Below are 6,726 nucleotides of genomic sequence, written 5' to 3'. Positions count from 1 at the left end.
CACTCAACCGGCATTACACTAGCATATAGATGGAAGAGAGGTGCTTCCAGAAATGCATTGTTCCCATCATGCACTACCCTCCTTTGGGGTTGCAGTCTCATATTGGCAAGGTTTCTTGCTCCACAACAATGCAACCACGATTGGATCTACAACTATACATCCACCACCCATCCACCTATATTTCCTACTAGCAGTCTTGCCATGAGTCCCACACATTGCACACCCACCATGCCACCCAATCTTCCATTGGATCCAACACTTGCATCTTAGCACCGCATGGTTGGACGTCCCTTCACGCCTCCAAAGATGGGTGCTCCTCATCTTTCCTTTTGCCATGGATACAAAGGTTTTGTCCCATACTAGTGACCATATGGATTTCAATTATATATGTTTTCATCGTTGCCTTATCCTCGTCCACCTACCCATTGAGGGCATTGTAATCATGTTTTTGATTGTGATGAAAGTTTTTCTCTTATTCATTAATTATCTCTCTTCATGATCAACTATGGATGTCTTTATGGGGGGGGGGGGGAGAGAGAGAGAGAGAGAGAGAGAGAGAGAGAGAGAGAGTTTTTGCAATTTCTCTTAAGAAACAATGATGCCAAGGGAATGGGAGAGGAAGAGACATGAAATGAGAGAGAGAGAGAGAGAGAGAGAGAGAGATTACAAAGTGCTAAAGGAAGATGTGCCAAGGAAATAAGGGAGGAACAAAGGAAGATACATGGAATGAAAGAGGAAGGTAGTAAGACAACAAGTGGGAAACGGTTTTCATAACCAATGTTCGACCCATTGTTATATATATATATATATATATATATATATATATATATATATATATATATGTATAGAGAGAGAGAGAGAGAGATTTTACAAAGTGCTAAGGGAAGAGATGCCAAGGAAGTGAGGGAGGAACATACATGGAATGAAAGAGGAAGAAAGCAAGCGGGAAATATTTTGCATAAACAATGCTGGAACCACCCAACATGGTTGAGAGAGAGAGAGAGAGAGAGAGAGAGAGAGAGAGAGAGAGAGAGAGAGAGATTAAGTGCTAAGGAAAGAGGTGCCAAGAGAATACAAAGCAAGAGACATAGAATGAAAGAGGAAGACAACAAGAGATCAAGAGGGAAACGGTTTTCATAAGCAATGTTGGACACACACACACACACACACGCACTTCATTACTTGCCTGCAGTTTTTTAGCATAAAATTAGGCTATAATAAACCATAGATTGTCGACACTTTGGCTTTGAAAAGTCCCACACCTTTTTACTAGATGGGTATCCATTGTGGGACAGAACCCTTAAAATGTTGTGACAGTTACAAAGCCCTTAGCTGGCAAACAAACGTGGCTAAAATATTACTTACTGCCCTCATTTACTATGCTGTGAGGAGCTATGGTGGCTATGCTGTGCCGGACTACATCACAGGCGGCTACTCATCCTCGAGTCCCAAGGAGGTGCTCGTTCTACTCAGTACGCTCTGCAAGCAACTAGCCATGAGTGATGGCGCCCTTCCTTCTTCTATTTAAGAGGCGAGGGTGCATTCTGCCCCTCACTTAGCTTTGTGTGTGTTCTACTTGCGTTAAGTGTGAGGACTGTGTGTTTTATCTCTGCTGCACCAAACATGGAGCTTACAACAAAGCCAACTCAGGTTGGCCACTAAGCTTAGCATTACGGGTCTCGTTTCTATCCTTTTTTGCTTGATATAAATGGTAAGCACTGTTGCGTAAAAAGCCTGATAAAGGTTAATGTTCGTGTTGGCTATTCTTAGCAATACATGGTAAAATGTGGATGGTTGGTATGGACCACTATGTGGTTAGCTTGGTTTGACAGTGAAAAACATTACTGAGGGGTGTTGTTCCTCATCCCTTAGCCTAGTAAGGCCCACTACGGTGGTCGGCTATGATTGACATCATATGGTAATAGTTGAAAGGTTTTTTTTGGGGCATGACTCCAACCTGTCTAACATGGAGGGAATCTAGGGCAGGTGTGCTTTTGAAATGGGATGGGCCGTAGATTTGTTGCTACAAACTTACAAAATGCGGTCGCGGATCAACCAAAGTTTTCGAGTCTAGTGAATTTATGTCAGTTTGCATTTAGGAAATCAAATCACCTACCATATAATTCAAGGAGCATGCATGGGTGAAGTGGTTAGGGCACTCAGCTCCCAAGGGTGTTGCCCGAGGTTCAAGCCTCACGGACGAGGAGAGGGGATCCTGGCTTGACTTGACAAATTTTCCCGAATTTACAAGCTTGTCCCAAGTTCAAGTCTTGGGGATGTGCGTGCGCGCGCATGTGTGTGTGTGTGTTGGCCACCCACAAGCCTAATCCGAGCTTATAAAAGTGTATCGGATGGCGCTCACGCGCTCAACCGTTGATCCCCTTTCCCTTATTGCTAGTGTGAGATATTGACGCTACACTACGAAGACACAATATTGTACCATATGCAACAACAATACCCCCCCCCCCCCCCCCCCGGAGCGACCCCGTGCCCAAATTTCCAACAACTACCTATATTTATCCTCATTTATGTGGCCATGCTAGGTACGCTGCTGGTATGAAAACCAAGTTTTTCCCTCGTCTCTATCTACCACAAGGTGGGATGGATGGGATCAATGGTCCATGTGCAATGGCGACTCCTTCGCTTCATCTCATGCGTAGCTCTATAAAAATTAATATTTTCGAGATCTTGAGATTAGTTTTTATCCCAAGATTAGCATTTTTGAAATTATAACCACACGGCTCCGCATCTAAAACAAGGTATGAATATGAGCGTAATGGTTAGGGCATCGGGCTCTCACCCCGATGGAGAATTTCAAATCGTGGGTGCGGAGGGAAGGGTGTGTGTCTCGTGATTAGTTTTTATCCCGAGATTAGTTTTATGCCCCAACCCTCCAAATCATCCCCACACTCCCCTACGTCCCTATTTGACACCCTCATTTTTGGAGAAGATCTATGGTCCTAGATGATTGTTGATCGCCCCTATTTGACACCCTCATTTTTGGAGAAGATCTATGGTCCTAGATGATTGTTGATCGTGAGCCGTTCAACTCATTTGGAGGAAAAAATAGGAGTTGGTAGGGATTTGACCTCATAACCTACCCATTGCGCTATTGCACGCATTTTGAGTGGCATGAAGAATGGTAGCATAATATTGCGTAGTTCTAGTCCGCCGCGATCTTAGTCCACACTGAGTTTACTTTTGAATTTACAAAACGAGTCCACATCGAGTTCACACAACAATAATATGGTACGCATACAGCTAGTTCACAACGAGTTCACATTTGTCCGAGGTAGTTCACATACGGGATCATCGGTTGTGATCCTCGCTGAAACAAATTCAACCGTAGATCCTCTCTAAAAATGAAGGTTGGAGGTGCGCAGTCCAAAATTTGGAAAAGTTGTTTCTTGCTCTCTTTCTTTGCTGAACCTGCGTCCTCTCTCTCTCTCTCTCTCTCTCTCACCCCCCCATGGCGTGCCTGCAGATATGCTCTGGACAATGGTCCGCATGATGGAGCCGACTATCTCTTTGATCTGTCGCAATGCACGCCTTTCGCTTCAGAAGGCAGCCTTGTCGCGCAGAGCTCACATGCTATCCGAGGAGCTGGAGCATTTGCGGGATTTCGAATCCCTGGTATCAGAAACTCTCCCTGTGCATCCTCACTTCTCAGCCAAGAGAGCGCAAAAGGAGCTTCTGGAGCTCGATTCCCACCTATTAAATGTAAGGCAACGCCTCGCGGAGATTGAGTGCAAGCATCCCTTCCTCTACAAGCACCATCGCAAAGGGGGAAGCAGCTTCAACAGCAATTCTAAGCGACCCAAAGAAAGCCGTGAAAGCTACAAACCTCAAAAGAAAAAGATGTCGAGCTCACTGCCACACACTACTAGTCGCCCACCTTCGTCTTCATCTTCAGCATCATCATCATCGTCATCATCGGCATGCAAGAAGGGCTCGGTTGCCTCTTTTTCATCAGAATATTTAAGATGGTCACCACCTACGCCCAGTAAGCGCAGCCTATCCGCCAGTGTTTCCCGCTCCCCTTCTCTTAGAAGTGGTTCATCTGGCTCCTTATGTATGAAGAATCTGAAGTGCTCATTGGAATTGAGATTTCCGCTCGATGGTGTTGTCGACGATGTGGTTCTTCCGTCAGAGAAGCTCAAACTGCCTTCAAAGAGTGCTGCGTATAGAGACACCTATGATGATGATGATGAACTACGGTTCCCTTCAAACAAACACCTCTTGTCGCCAAATAGTGTCACGAACGGGCCAAAGTATGTGGGTCCTGTCCAAAGCACTGGGAGCTTGCGTTTCTCCAATGGACTGGATGCTCACTCACACCAGCATCAAAAGGGTTCCTCCAATGGGCAACAGTTCACATTTTGCAACCCTGTTTTTGACTCTGATAGCAGCAGAGCTTGTTCTGAAAGCATTTCAAGGTCAAGGCTTCAGCCTCGTGATGCCAGTGGTGATGCATCTTCTCCTTTAGGTTATACCTCGTCACATTTATAGTTAAGGACTACTAAGCTATTCAATGGCAGAGTTAGCATGTAATGTCTACCTCTGTCCAGTTTGTGATGATGATGTACGTTCTGGTTGTGCAGAGAAGAAGCTGAAAGCAATCCTTGGTGAGTGTTCATATGTGGCAAGCCAATTGAACAGCTATGGAGAGGCAGGTTTGGACAAAAGAAGTAGTGCACACACAAGCAGCAGGGTGCCATCTCCCATGGGGGAGTTGAAGGTGAGAAGCAAGGGTCTTCCTCATGAGCATGTTTCCGGAATTTCGGATGATGAGCATGAGACTGTATTGCTGGTAAGCGGACTCACAGAGAGGATGGACAGTTTCCAGAGAATGCTGAATGAGTTGAATGAAACGGTACAAAGCTCCTCGCTTCGTGTACAAGAGCAGGTTGACATTTGTGAAGCCAAGGTTAAGGACATGGAAAGGCAGCTCAGCAATGCGAAGCTTGAAACAAATTCGGAGTTGCTGGGTCTAAAAAGACTTGTCAAAGCCCAGCTTAGCATGAAGGTGCGAAAAGGAGGGAGCAAGAGGGATTGTGATGGTGATGGTTCTTTTGAAGAAAGAATGCAGGTTGACATGGATGAATGCTCCTCCAAATTTGATGCTTTGCAGATGCGAGCGGACTCTTGGATGTCAAAAATACACACAGAATTGCAAAGTCAAGTTGAAAATGCTGTTGCAAGCTCTATGGAGAAGTTCAGTAGCAGCATCAGGACTGACATGGAGACCTTGGAACTAGAGAGGCTCAGAGACTTGGGAAATTTAAAGAAGGAAATGTGTCTTAAGCTTAGTCTACATGAGAGCAAAGAGCAGTTAAATAAGATATCAGAGAAGCAGCTGGATCTCATTGTTGAGGATGTGCTCGGAAAACAGTTCTCGCATTTGGTCGAAATGTTTTCAGCAGAGAAGGAGAATGAATTTGCGCAAATTAAGAGTGAGGTTGCGTACTTGCGAAAAGAATATGAGGCACGCTTCCGAGGGAGAGGAGTGCAAGAAGAGCATGCAGAGACCATGACCCATGTGAAAAGGCAGTTGCATTCCATCCGTAATGATGGGAAGCAGGTCAAGTTTCTTGTTGATGGAATGAAGAAGGAAACAGAAGCGCATGTACACGATATAAGGCTGTCCATAAATAAGCTCAAGGTAGAGGCTCTTGAGTGCAGAGAGAGAATTCTTGGGTTAGAGAGGTTGCTCAGAGTTAAAGAGCAATCAGACCCAAAGAAACTGTAGAGAATTTGTACGAAGTGAGAACAAGCAGATCTCCAACATAATTTGGGCTCCTTTATGTATCATTGATGTTGGATGTTTTTGCATGGTTAGTTGCAAAGAACTCCAGGAGAATTGTATTCAACATGTGACATGTTAGTCAATGGTGGATGCATAAAATTGCTAGTATGCAGGGGAAATGCTTGGGGTGGCCTTGCTTAGCAGACAGATTGCAAGCCAAGTGCCAATCTAAAGACTTTTAGATTAAAAAGATTGTGATCTTAATGCCAAGCAAATAGCAATTTGTACGTAGAAGGAGGTGAACCAAACACATGTAAGTGTGCATGAGCTTCTCTTGATTAGAGCATATGATAACAATTTACAAGGAGATTAGTCGATACATTTTTTATTTTGTCATATTAAATGCTTTAGTGCATGTATTTTTGTGAGTGACAAAAACATTCAAGAATCCTCATAAGCATTTTTCATGAATGAGTCACAATCCTCCAGAATCTATAGTCAGAAAAGAATGTGTCTTTTTTCCTCTGAAGCACTATCAATATTGGAGGCAGTCTAAGTATGCTTCCAGTATTGAACATGGCCGATGTTTTGACAATGTTGCCTATGGATGTTGAATGAGACAAAACACTTCAACTTGTAGTCTTTACCTTGATTACCTAATAGACTTTCAAAGAATGAAGGAGAACAATGTCACTTGGCAAAAAGTGAAAACTAAATTACAATCTATGAAACATATCTTGTTGCATGACACTAATGAAGCACCTATCGATGATAGACTGAGAGTATAACATATCTTGGAGGTTGATGCAAAGCAAGGGTTTGTAGAGGAAGCTCAGTAGCTTTAGGTGGATGCAACAAAAGGTCACCTTTCAATCTAAACCACATATGCCAATTCTGTGTGCATGCTTCTCATCCAAATACCTAACTGTGCATAAAAAAAGAGAAGGGCTGCTTGCTTAGCTTAGAGGGTCTTCTTATAG

The 6,726-nt window shown here is 43.9% G+C and overlaps 1 pseudogene across 1 annotated transcript; it reads left to right on the top strand.

The window, feature by feature from the left end:
• Nucleotides 1-3,381: 3,381 nt before the first annotated feature.
• LOC147423001 (uncharacterized) lies at nucleotides 3,382-6,040 on the top strand (annotated as a pseudogene). Its single transcript, XR_015186668.1, has 2 exons — nucleotides 3,382-4,486; nucleotides 4,602-6,040. The product of XR_015186668.1 is annotated as an uncharacterized LOC147423001 (transcript).
• The last annotated feature ends 686 nt before the right edge of the window (nucleotides 6,041-6,726 follow it).

This window comes from Adiantum capillus-veneris, chromosome 26 (assembly GCF_014529385.1).
Source record: "Adiantum capillus-veneris isolate H3 chromosome 26, ASM1452938v2, whole genome shotgun sequence".
NCBI classification, from domain to species: Eukaryota; Viridiplantae; Streptophyta; class Polypodiopsida; order Polypodiales; family Pteridaceae; genus Adiantum; species Adiantum capillus-veneris.
The sequence above is the reverse complement of the archived record's forward strand: the minus strand, read 5'-3'. Positions and strand labels throughout refer to the sequence as shown.